The sequence below is a fragment of the Episyrphus balteatus genome, chromosome 2 (assembly GCF_945859705.1).
Source record: "Episyrphus balteatus chromosome 2, idEpiBalt1.1, whole genome shotgun sequence".
NCBI lineage: Eukaryota > Metazoa > Arthropoda > Insecta > Diptera > Syrphidae > Episyrphus > Episyrphus balteatus.
In genome coordinates, this window is record NC_079135.1 from 81,806,303 (window position 1) to 81,820,469 (window position 14,167).

General features: G+C 31.1%; 1 protein-coding gene across 1 annotated transcript in view; it reads left to right on the forward strand.

Moving 5' to 3' along the window:
* The first annotated feature begins 4,063 nt into the window (after positions 1–4,063).
* LOC129910674 (uncharacterized) overlaps positions 4,064–14,167 on the forward strand; it is a 32,606-nt gene continuing 22,502 nt past the window's right edge. The window contains exon 1 of the mRNA XM_055988144.1: positions 4,064–4,267. The gene's annotated coding sequence lies outside the window, so the exon portion shown is untranslated. The remainder of the gene's footprint in view (positions 4,268–14,167) is intronic.

Consider the following 14,167-nt stretch of genomic DNA (forward strand, 5'->3'; position numbering starts at 1 on the left):
TATGTGGCAAGTTTTTTGTGGCAAGTTGCATGTGGCAAGCTGCATGTGGCAAGTTGCGTGTGGCAAGTTGTATGTGGCAAGTTGCGTGTGGTAAGTTGCATGTGGTAATTTCCATGTCAGCTCAGCTCACAGCTCAGCTCAAATTTGAGCTAGCTCACTTTTGAGCTAGGTACCATAGCTCAGCTCAATTGAGCTGAGCTGAAAGTGAGCGCCCCCAACTTCCAACGCCTATATCTCGGAATTTTAAAGAAAATGAAAAAAAATGTTTTGATGCCAAAAGGTAGCGGGGACTCTAACCTACATTTGGGTACAGCTCCCATCCCTGTAGGTCCACGCGTTCTCAAACCGGGACAACTTAAAAGTAAAAAAAAAATAGGCACGATTCTGGAAAAAAAGGCATGATGTGGTGGTTTAACATGGAAGGCGATTTTTTAAAAATCTGATAATTTGCAAAGCGTAGGCCCATGACACAAGCTATCATTTGGCATCATTCCCAAAAATTGCTCTCAAGCGGTTTAGCTTCCAGGAGCGTTCGAAGATTCGGGGATTTTTCGAAAAAAAAATTTACCCCAACTTTCAAACGCGATTTTCTCGGAATTTTGAAAAAAGTCGAAAAACCGGATTGTACCGGAATTTTTTTTTATGATAAAAAAATAAATATTTTAGTAAAAAAATAGAAATATATTTACTATTAAAAAACCAAGAAAAAAAATCACGAAAAATTATCTGTTTTATTTATAAAAATATCCATGTGTTAAAATAATTCCATTAATAAATTAGAACTCTAGAACCAAACATCTTAAGCTATGGTGTTTTATAAAAGTTTAAAATATCTTCATATTTCATTATACTTTCCAAATAAAAATCAATGTATCCTCTCACCCATCACAGCTCAGCTCAGCTCACTTTACCTTAGCTCACCCAACAGCTCAGCTCACCGACAGCTCAGCTCACCCAACAGCTCAGCTCAACCATCAGCTCAGCTCACTTTCAGCTCAGCTCAAATGAGCTGAGCTATGGTACATAGCTAAAAAGTGAGCTAGCTCAAAATTTGAGCTGAGCTCAGCTAACTTTTGAGCTTTGTAGCAACCCTGCAAGTTCCATATTGCTACTACTAGTGCTGAAGCACATACAATTCTTATAAAATTACCATATCGCACATTTTATTCGCAATTCATTTACTTTCGTTAACCATATACCGTACGTTCTGAACCGCACAACATGAGTAAATTTCACAGAATAAATTGAAAACTACATGGACGCAAGGAGGATGAAAGAATTAATTTATTGTTAACTTGATAAAAATGTAAAAAAACTAAGTGTGGATTAATTACTTAATAATAGAAATTAAAAACATCAAATGAAATTCATTTACATATACTGAATGAGAAGTATAACTTCAGACGCGTGTACATGTGTACACACACTCTTTTTTTTTTACTATTCACCTTAAATTAAAAAATGTCAAAATGATATGATAAAATATCAAAATTGATATTTTAATAATTGTTGGACGACTTTTGTCACTCAAAAATGTTAATTTGATAGCTGTTACTATCAAATTTTTTTTTCGGTGTTGTTTATGACAGTTTAAACACAAAGTGATCAAAACAAATTTCAGTTTTATTTGTAAAATCATACCTATAATTAAGCTCTTTGATATTCCTATTTGAAACTATAGAAACAACGTAAGTCTCCTACGAATTTACATAAATCACAGACAAATTAATTTTTAATTTAATTTTCAATAATCGGAGCGAAAAACCATCTCTTTTGTTTACAAACAACGTCAATTTCGTCGAAATCAATTTATGTTTTTAATACTATTTTTAAGTACATGTAGTGCATTCGTTCCAATTGTTTCTTAAGTGTTAATGTATTGCACTGAGACTTTTTTTTCAAACAATAAATTGAAGTTTACATTTTATCATACTGCTGCTCAAATTACAGGATAAATACAGGTTTTAAAACTAGGTTAATTGCAGGACACAGTATTTTCCTTCCAAATACATGATAGATGAGACCCTTAGGAATAAATTGTACTTTTATTTTTTGCTGTACAATATGCTCAAGACTAGATATTTACCAAAACTAGACTAGATAAAGACCAAAAATATCCCTAAAATGTTTTTTTGCGTATAACTCCGCCAAAAAAAAATTGGATTTATTATTTTCAAATTAGGACCTATCAATTTGTTTGGGTTATGCTCGGTTGTATGCCATTTTTCGGCACACAATTATTGTCCCCGTCAATTGTTTGTGTGCGAAAAAGGGGTGAAGACTTTTCAATTTCGCTGGCCGAACAGCATACTGCAGAAGGAAAACGAAATTTTTCTTTTTCGATTTCGCATTTTTGCATGTGATTTTTCGTTTCGCATCAGCATCGTACTAGGCTTTAGATCCGGAATAAGCGAGTATTTGTACCTATAAATAACTTGGTTTGAGTATAAGTAGACATAAAAACACGTCATTTATTAATTCCATAGAATAAAAAGAATCTAGTACCCTTAACAAATTAGTGTATATAAAAATGTATATCTTTTCATATTTTTGTCTGAATGTAATTGATAAATGTATGGAATATCGACGATATCTCAAAAAAAAAAAAAAAAAAATAAACTCACATGAATGAAATGATAAATGTTATAGCGCACAATGTTTGTTTTTATGAATCCAATACTTGCCCATTGCAAAAATTTAATGGAAAAAGATTGATTTAGTTAAACTGACATGACAGTTCAATGATTAATACTTCCTTTAGATATTTTTATCAAAAATCTTTATTTGAGACAAAATAAGTAACTAAAATTTCAACAAATGAGTTTAGACGCTAATATTCTATAAGAAAATGTTCTAATACACATATAGATTTTGAGTAATTACATGAAAGTGCTTTATTGCCTCCCATCATCCGAATATAAGAAAAAAATTTCAAGTTAGTAAACTTTCCTAATCATCGGGTGTCAAAAAATTATATTTATAATTTTTTTTTATTAAATTCAAAAATAAGTCAGCTGTTTCGAGAGATGAGTTCAACACAAAAATATAAACATACATAAATGTATAAAATTCTGAAATTCTTAAAACAATTTTTACTTGATACATTTTTCTATTTTTTGTTTATTCTTTTAATTTTTTTTATTTACTCTCAGCTAAAAGTGCCACGTGCCAGCAAGTTAATACTTTCTGTTGGAAAAAAATGTATTTTTCATAAAACACATAAGAAGCGAATAATAGAATTGTCAAAATAGCGTCATGATGCGTAGTTCAAACACGAGCAAGTCGTCAAGGTTATTGATTTTATTTAAGATTATAGGGATATTTTTGAAGCAGATTTGTACAAACCAACAAGTTATGTTTTTCCTTTATCATAGTGTTACCAGTAAATACCTATATTAAATCACATATTTACATACACACTTGCATACTTATAAAAAGAATGTCCCAATATCATTGACCTCGTTTTTCTTATAAAACAATTCTTTGGCCTCTTATACGTACTTATGTTTTGTTTTCATCTGCAAAACAAAAACACAATAAATTTAAAAGATATGGGCTTACATGACGTATGCGCAACTTTTTTTTCTGTTTTGTCAGCTAAATTCGTTGTAAACAAAAGCACATTTTTGCGCCATTAAACTTGTGTGCTTCATCTATCATTCATTGTTTTTATTTGTTTCAGAAAAAGCATTTCTAAAAATACGTGGTCTTTAACATGCTTTTGTATTTTTTCGAGCCATCAGATAAAACAAAAATCTTGTTATTCAGTTGTACAAAAGATTTTCTGCAATACGAACCGGTGCCTATTAAATTTCCAATTTTTTCTAAAATATTACAATTTTTTGTTTTATTTTCAAACGATTTGTTTATATTTAATTTGCATAACAAATTCCCCCTTAATAGAAAAGCTCTAAATGCAAGTGAAAGTGATGAGTGCAATTATCTACAAAATCTGTCATTTGTTTGGTATCAATTAGTTTAAATTTTTAAAATACATTTACTCGTCGTTAATATAGTGCATAGTGTAACATAAAAAGATTTTATCAATATCTCGTTAATCATCAGATTAAATACAAGAGATTTTGCAAAGTTTAAACATAAATAATGAAAATTGTATGAATATTTTTGCAACAATAAAGTACTTAAGTGTGGGAGGATACACAATTTGCAGCACGATATTTTTTGTAATACATCAGATAAAAATGCAGTACGATTAAGACAGCGCAATTTGTATTGCCTCTTCCTCATCTCATCATTAATCTCTTATGTATGTTGAAGTTTTATTTATTTTTTTCTATTTTTTTTTTAACAAATAATGCCGGGATTCTTGTCGTATGAACTTGTCGAATTATGATACTCATTTTCAAAATACCTGATACTTTTTTTTCAGTAAAAAAAGATATGGTGAATGGATTGGTTTTAAGAAAGATGATTCATGAAAATATAATGTTAAATTTTTTGTGGAATTGATCAACAAGCCCAAACATTTTATACAAATAAAAATAAGTTTGGCATTATTTCCTTTTATTTTTAACCAAAAGCCCTGATTTTATGGAACATGGGCTGAACGTGTAATCTTTAAAGAAGATATTAGTCCCTAACGAAAGCTGGAGATAAGTTCAAGCTAAGTTTAAGGATTAAATCAATGTGGTTTTCATTGATTTCACGTTGTTTTATGGTGGCTTTTCCCTCAGTGAATGAGCTCATCTTCTTAGGTACCGAACAGTTAGCATCTACTTTGGCTTGCCCTTATTTACAAAAATATTATGTCTCGTAGATGATTCTTTAATAACTATGAAGTACCTACTCTAAAAAAGTTTATTAAAAGAAATCGATAATGTCTTCGCATATCTCAGCATTTGATCGGACTTTTAGAAGAAGAATATTTAATTTCCAATAGTTTAATTGATCCATGCGCAGCCTTGTTTAAAACTTTTTTTTACATCAAAAGGTATCAGTGAAATCCTTATCGGCCCTGATGGAGCAGCCAACGACATTGGCAGGGATGCCAAAACCAAACACTGCTTTATATACTCGTAGCTATTATCTGTAGGTACTGTCATGCACGGTCTTGAAATAGATGAATATGTGATGGGTATCGTGTTAATGTTTCTGTTTCTGGGTTTTTTCCAAGATAATTTAAATATTTGGTTGATGGTGGACTTTCCTGGTACTATACCTCACTGATATGCACCTAACGGATTGTTGACGAAGGCCTTCAGACGTTCACACAATACGACAGAGATCTTATTATTGAGGAGTGCCTCTGTAGTTGTCGCGGTTCAGGGGGTATCCTTCCTTAAGGATAAGGCAGACAATTCAGAGATTCCATTCTACTGGACCAGGCATGATTTCCTTCGATTATATTTGGTAGATGAATTGGTGCCGTCCGCTCTTTAAGCTTTATTGGACTTGGATATGACTTCTTTCGCTGTTCTTATTGTTTATTCTTTTTACTTTCTGGTAAAGCTTTAAAACCTTATTTCTGCTATAGCATCCCTCTATTTCCTTGATCGCTCCTTTATCGTGTTGCTCCTTTTTTTCTACTGAGAAACCAATGTTTCTCCATTCTTTTTCGTCTGTAGAGCTTTTTGGCAAAGTACTACTTTCAACTCCTTCTTCAATTCGGTTCGACGCTGTTATAAGAGCATTTGCAACCAAAGGAAATTTAGATTCAGTACTGACAAACGATGATTTCCGATCATATTATAAATCATTCATATCATTGTATTTTAGTACAGTTGAAGATTGAACCGATTTTTGTCTAATACCACAAAACTTAGTCAGGTTTTCCGTGATCTTGAAATTGAAACAAGTTAACAAAGACAAGAACAAAAACAGGTCACTGATGGTTAAATGGCACTTGAAATGTATTATTATTTTCCAGAATTAATTTAAACATGATCTATTTAACTGATAACTGATAATTGGATATTTATCTACCTAAATACAAGAAACAATTGTAGGGCTGACAAAAAAAAAATAGTCTTCTTATGAAACTTGGCAGCTTTGTTACTTCATCTCAATATCCGAGCTATTATAAGACAAACATGTTTACGTTTTCACCGAACTCCTAAACACTCACCCCTTTAATAAATTGTCTATCCTTCTCCTCGTTATGTCAATTAATTAGCTTCACTTTTAATAGCTTGAGGAGGGTTTTATAGGTACTTGTCCTAAAGGCATTTAAATCATCTTAATGCAAAATTTTATTTCACTTAAATACTCAACATTTTTTCTACCAACCAATACCTGTCATATAGTACAGTATAAATCTGCAAGAACAAACATCAAGTTAATTAAATGCTTGTGGAAAAAAACGTCAAAATAAAATTCTCGCACTATACTTTAAAGCTAAGTAACTTGAATTAATAAATTTACTGTTTTTGCTTTAATTAAGAAAATAAAAAATACTATTAAACTTCTTTGTAGAAGAATCTGAATAAGAAATTTATGATTTTTTCTAGAAAATTCTTAACTGAATTCTTAGTTTTAATAATTTATCATTCCCTGTATAGACAAATACATATTGTAATTAATTACAAATGCAAACAACAATTTAGGGAAAATTACTGATGTAATAATCATTAAGAATGTGATTAATTTAAACGGATGGCTGTTAAATAAATAAATTAAAAATAATCAAGTACATAGTTAATTTTGTTTTACTGATTCAAATGTGTAAAGTAGATTTGTGAATATTTATTAAATAATATTTATATTGATAGTAATATAGTTTGATAAAATTATGGGATATATTTCTTATTAATTATGTAGAATGTTGTAGAAAAATTAACTTGTATAGAAATTCTATTTGAAAAAAAAAAAAAAAAAAATATATGTAAACAAAACAAATTGTTTACCTTTTTTCCATTAATTAAAAATGTGCAAAATTAAGGATTAAAAACTTAGAATAACTTATCATAATCAAAAGTTTTCATCATCCATTTTAATTTATTTGTATTACGTTTTTTGTTTCAAGCTCAAGTCATATAATGCAGTATATTAATGATGTATTCAATAGAGCAGATCGTCGTGTTCTGATGCCCAGATATTGGGACTTGCACTCCATTGGCAAGGTCGATTTTGGTGCCTCTGCAACGTATGGTTGAGCGTCTTTTTCCTGCTATATATGGTCACATAAAGCCCATTGCCTTCGATTCGAAAGAGATAACTTCAAAACTCCAATTCCAGTAGAATTTTAATAAACCCTCGCCCAGTAAAAGAATTTCTTGATTCTCAGCATGGGATTGGTTCGAAGTGAAAATAATTAGGAGGAATACACCAAGTTTGGATACATGTTTAATTTCAACCCTTTTGATTCTTGTTTTTGTTTGACATCTTCGAATTGAACGTGGAGGCAGGGGCGTACACTCCCTTGGGGCAAGCGGGGCGGTGCCCCGGGGCCCCCGACCGACCCCAGGGCCCCCACTGGAGACAATGCAGGGAAGGAAACTGTTAGCATAAATTGAGTTACGAAGTAACCAGGGAGACAAATTATATCATTCAGTGTAATGTATAATGCATTGGTAGCCACACAATATATGTACCTATATTGATTTTAAAAAAAGGTTACCCCAGGGGCTCCAAAAAAATAAACTGCTTTTTTAAAAGAAAAATTATAATTTTATCTTAGGGCCCCAAAAAATATTACTTGAAAAATCTTTGCCACCACAAATAACGCATTAGGGGCCTCAAAAAAGCAAAAAAATATTATTTGAGGATCCTCAAAAGTGGTTCAAAACAATCAAATGGAAAATTAAATATAAATTCAGGGCCCCCACTGGAGACAATGCAGGGAAGGAAACTGTTAGCATAAATTGAGTTACGAAGTAACCAGGGAGACAAATTATATCATTCAGTGTAATGTATAATGCATTGGTAGCCACACAATATATGTACCTATATTGATTTTAAAAAAAGGTTACCCCAGGGGCTCCAAAAAAATAAACTGCTTTTTTAAAAGAAAAATTATAATTTTATCTTAGGGCCCCAAAAAATATTACTTGAAAAATCTTTGCCACCACAAATAACACATTAGGGGCCCCAAAAAAGCAAAAAAATATTATTTGAGGATCCTCAAAAGTGGTTCAAAACAATCAAATGGAAAATTAAATATAAATTCAGGGCCCCCACTGGAGACAATGCAGGGAAGGAAACTGTTAGCATAAATTGAGTTACGAAGTAACCAGGGAGACAAATTATATCATTCAGTGTAATGTATAATGCATTGGTAGCCACACAATATATGTACCTATATTGATTTTAAAAAAAGGTTACCCCAGGGGCTCCAAAAAAATAAACTGCTTTTTTAAAAGAAAAATTATAATTTTATCTTAGGGCCCCAAAAAATATTACTTGAAAAATCTTTGCCACCACAAATAACACATTAGGGGACCCAAAAAAGCAAAAAAATATTATTTGAGGATCCTCAAAAGTGGTTCAAAACAATCAAATGGAAAATTAAATATAAATTCAGGGGCCCCAACATCATTGCTCAAAATAAAAACATTACGTTATTGGTGGCATTCCAAATATTACTTCAGAACAGAGGCCCCAATACCTATTAATTCTTGGCTCCAAAAAAATTATATTATATTTTAGGGGCCTCTAAGCACTTAATTTTGAGGCTTTAAAAATAATTTTTCAGAGGCCCCAAAATAAAAAAAATTATGTCTGATGATGGAAAATAAAATATGTATTTATTACTTTAGAACAGAGGCCCCAAGAACTATCAATTCTTAGCTAAAAAATTTTTATTTTAGGGGTCTCTAAATATTTAATTTTGGGGGCCCCTAGCACAAGTGTTTACTACTTTTATGAGAGACATTTTAAGTAAGTATAGCAAAGTGCATTACGAACATATTAAAACATTAAAATAAACCTAAAAATAAATAAGCCATACAAAAAAAAACGTATGGCGTAACTAAGGGGCCCCCAAATATCAAAGGGGCCCCGAAATTTAGTCTTACCCCGGGGCCCCGGCGACTCAACGTACGCCACTGCGTGGAGGTCCTGGAAGTTGTAAACTACTTTCATGAGATTATACTAAAGTAAAGAATTATAACATTGTAGGTAGGATGCGATAGAAAATATATTCCTAAACCCTAATCTGGTGACAGTTCAGCGAGAGAGCCATATCATTGGGAAAAGAGTTTAGTAGAAAGTAGAGTGCTTTATCCGAGTAAAGACTGCATTCTCGTATCTGAATTCTGAAATTATTCTTTTCGTTGGAGAATTTATTCAGCCGTTGGAGTAGAAGTTGCCCTTTTTCACCAATAGCGACATATTTTACAAGCTTCCACTTGAGGGAAATAACGGACATTGTTACACTTCGTCAGGAATATTGCTGGAAAGTTCATCACTAACTGGTGTAATTTTTTCAGGACAAAGTTGGAGATCTTATCAAGTCCTGTTTACATCTTCCGTTTGCCACCTTTAAATTATGTCTTCTATTTCCTCATTGCATTTCCACTCTGCATTGCAAATGGCTGGAATGTTGTTGCTGAATCTAGCATTCTCTCAATTCTACAACACTCGCTCAGTGAAGAAACCTTGTTTCTCTAGTAATCCTGAATCCACTGATGTATTTGGTTGAAAAAAGTAGACAATATGAATGAATATTTCAGCTTTTATTTTACACTAGTCTCATATTGATTCCATATAATTTGTTGCCCCATCTTTGTGTTAGAAAAATATCCAAATTTCGATGTGCTTTATTTCAAGGTACCTGTAGATCTCCGGTTGAGAGTATAGCTAATTTTTCTGTTTTTAATCAGAATGTATAAACTAAAAAATGGAAAAAAGTAAAAAACTCAAGATACGATAAATGCTTTGAATGTATTGTTTTGCACGCTGAAATTTGTAGTAAATAGGCTCTACACGGTTAAAAATTTTGGAGTATTTTTTTTTTTTTTACTTTTTAGGTTACATATATCTAGGTCTACACCAGAAATGTTTTAAAATTTAATAAATGACGAATATTAAAATTTTTTAGTTAATACAAAATGTATTAAAAAATAATACAGTTTATATAAGGATTTAATACCAACTGTATTAAATTTCAAGTACTGCATATTAAAATTTTATCTTTTTATAATAATTTCTCGTAAGAATTTTATTAAAATATAATACAAAATATTTCAATTCAATACCAAATGTACTTAAAGTTAATAAAATGTATTCTTTTCCAAATTTTATTACTAAAAATAAATTTTAATCATAAATAATATAATAATGGTGATATTATTGTCTATATTTTATCTGTTTCACAAACTGTGGCATTTAAAATCTTACTGCCATTCAAAATTTATCTGCAATGTATGCATTTTGCTTCGAAAAACACAAAGCGCCTTCAAATTAGTACAAATTTACAATTTTTGATTTAATTTTTTTAAAAAAAAGGTACCTCAAACAATGGATTTTTTTTTCTTTTTTAAAATTGCTGCTGCTGTCGTTTGATTAAAATTTAATATTCTTGTATTACAATTTAATACTTTTTACACTAGTTTTTAATATAGATTTGTGTTATATTTTAATACCATTATATTAAAATGTAATACAATATATTAAAATGTAATACAAAAATGTTAAAATTTAATACAGCGGTATTAAAATTCAATACAAGATTAGAATTTGTATTACAAGTAGTAAACTTAATACTTAAATATTGAAATTTAATACAAAAAAGATTAAAAATAATTTTAATATTTTGGAAGTATTAAAATGTCATATTTTTGTATTGAAAATTGCTTTAATACAAGAGCTGTATTAAAAAATACTCCAGATATGTGTAATCGGCACTTTTTTACTTCTTTTAGTTTTCTTTTTGTAAAAAAGTGTCGTTGCAAATTTTAACTGACATCCCTGTTACATTAATTTTAATTTTGAAATGCTTTTCTGAATCGTCTAATTTCTACTTGTGCCACTTTGTCATAATAAAATCGATGAAATATTTGCTTAAACATTACATAAGTAGTTAAAAAAAATACATATTTGCAATCATCTATCTAACACCACGCAATAATGAAATTGATACTTAATTTATGTGCAGTGAACCAATCGATTGGAATTTTTCTCATCAAACATTATAAAAATTTAGTGTTTTTTCTTCCAAAATAAAATGTTTGATAATAAGTTATAAAATATATATTACAAATTCAGAGGCTGGTTATGAATAAGATTGATTATTATGAATGATTTATCAGCTAGAAAACAAATGAAATCTTTCACTTGGATCACGCAGCTGAAAATCAAAGTGAATTGCATAGTCTATTTGTTTATAGATTTTTTCTTATCTCTAGAAATTGTTCGTATATTTTTATCTCTACTATTCAAATCAAATTCTTTGAATTCATATAAATTTAATACAATGAACAATGTTGTGCATTTTTTTTACATAGTATATATAATAGATATATAAATAAAAACTCGTGCAAATGTGAAATGGTGTTTCGAAAATATGGAGCTAGAAATTTAGTTAAAATTAGGGCAAAACGATATCAGAGAAAACGATTCATATTTCGCCATTTAAATTCGGATCATCAATCTGTAGCTCCTTTCTGCGTTAACTATTCAACTAATTGTGTAAGTGGAACTACAAACGACTTGTCTGATTTTGAGAGAAATTAATATTTTTACTATAGGAGAATACAGGTAAGATATTATTTATGTATCTTTTGGATTTCTTTTTGAAGTTATACTTCTTATGGGAGGGTGGGTATGAAAATTTACTTTTTGACAAGAATGTCAAAGGGATTATGACGCGATCACCCTGGGTAGCAGGGCTGTCGTTTCACCTTTAGAGTAGGCAGTACTTTAGTATTTAAAAATGCAGTACGCCGCAGTACGGCAAACATAAAACACACAACACGTTGCAAGTTACATGTTTCATGTGGCAAGTTGAATGTGGCAAGTCGTACGTGGCAAGTTGCATGTGGTAATTTCCGTGTGGCAAGTTGCCAGGGTTGCAAAAAGCTCACATTTCAGCTCAGCTCACAGCTCAGCTCAAATTTGAGCTAGGTACCTCAATTTGAGATAGGTAGCTCATTTGAGCTGAACTGAAAGACAGCGCCCCAAATTCCAACGCCTATATCTCGGAATTTTGAGGAAAATGAAAAACATTTTTTTATGCCAAAAGGTAGCGGGGACTCTAACCTACATTTGGGTACAACTCTCATTCCTGTAGGTACACGCGTTCTCAAACCGGGAGAACTTAAAAGTAAAAAAAAAAATAGGCACGATTCTGAAAAAATAGGCATGATGTGGCGGTTTAACATGGAAGGCGATTTTTTAAAAATCTGACATTGTACAAAGCGTAGGCCCATGACACAAGCTATCATTTGGCATCACTCCCAAAAATTGCTCTCAAGCGGTTTAGCTTCCAGGAGCGTTCAAAGATTCGGGGTTTTTTCGAAAAAAAATTTTACCCCAACTTTCAAACGCGATTTTCTCGGAATTTTGAAAAAAATCGAAAAACCGGATTATACCACTATCGGCTAGCTGAGAATATAAGCTTTCATATGGCACCACTCCCCTGTCTCTAGATCAAAGCGTTCCAACGCCTATATCGCTGAATTTTGAAGAAAATGAAAATAAAATTTTTTGATGCCGAAAGGTAGCGGGGACTTAAACCTACATTTGGGTACAATTCCCATCCCTGTAGGTCCACGCGTTCTCAAACCGGGAGAACTTAAAAGTAAAAAAAAAAATAGGCACGATTCTGAAAAAATAGGCATGATGTGGCGGTTTAACATAGAAGGCGATTTTTTAAAAATCTGACAATGTGCAAAGCGTAGGCCCATGACACAAGCTATCATTTGGCATCACTCCCAAAAATTGTTCTCAAGCGGTTTAGCTTCCAGGAGCGTTCAAAGATTCGGGGATTTTTCGAAAAAAAAATTTACCCCAACTTTCGAAACCGATTTTCTCGGAATTTTGAAAAAAGTCGAAAAACCGGATTGTACCGGAATTTTTTTTTTATGATAAAAAAAGAAATATTTTACTAAAAAAATAGAAATATATTTACTACCTATCAAAAACACCAAAAGAAAAGATCACGAAAAATTATCTGTCTTATATATAAAAATATCTATGTGTTAAAATAATTCCATTAATAACTAGAACCAAACATCTTAAGCTATGGTGTTATATAAAAGTTTAAAATATCTTCATATTTCATTATATTTTAAAAATAAAAATCAATTTATCCTCTCACCCATCACAGCTCAGCTCAGCTCACTTTACCTTAGCTCACCCAACAGCTCAGCTCACCGACAGCTCAGCTCACCCAACAGCTCAGCTCAACCATCAGCTCAACTCACTTTCAGCTTAGCTCAAATGAGTTGAGCTATGGTACATAGCTCAAAAGTGAGCTAGTTCAAAATTTGAACTGAGCTGCGAGCTGAGCTCAGCTCACTTTTGAGCTTTGCAGCAACACTGCAAGTTGCATATTGCTAATACTAGTGCTGAAGCACACACAATCCTCATAAAATTACCATATAGCATATTTTATGCGCAATTTATTTACTTTCGTTAAGCATATACCGTACGTTCTGAACCGCACAACATGAGTAAATTTCACAGATTAAATTGAAAACTACATGGACGCAAGGAGGATGAAAGAATTAATTTATTGTTCACTTGATAAAAATTTAAAAAACAAGGTGTGGATTAATTAATTTAATAATAGAAATTAAAAATATCAAATGAAATTCATTTATATATACTGAATGAGAAGTATAACTTCAGCCGCGTGTACATGTGTATGTGTACACACACTCTTTTTTTTAAATAAGAGTAATTAAAAAATGGAGAAAATAAAATTAAAAATGTATTCTGATATTAACCCTTTAACAATTTGTATTCTTTCTTTTTCACAGAGTCATCATTTAAAATTACTGTGGAAAAAATTATATTTGTTTTCGGACTATTTTGAACTAAAGTTAAACTTGATTTAATTCTTATAAAGCAGTTCATTTACTTTTTTTTTTTTTTTAAATCAACTTTCATAAACCAAGACCGACAGCAAAATTTAATTGTTGCAAAAGAAAATCACATTGATATATTTACTCGTATTAACAAATATAAATATGTAAAAGATAATATTTATGTATCTCAATAATTGGTTAGTTTGGTACCTATGTATAAACGACTTGACCTTGATTGC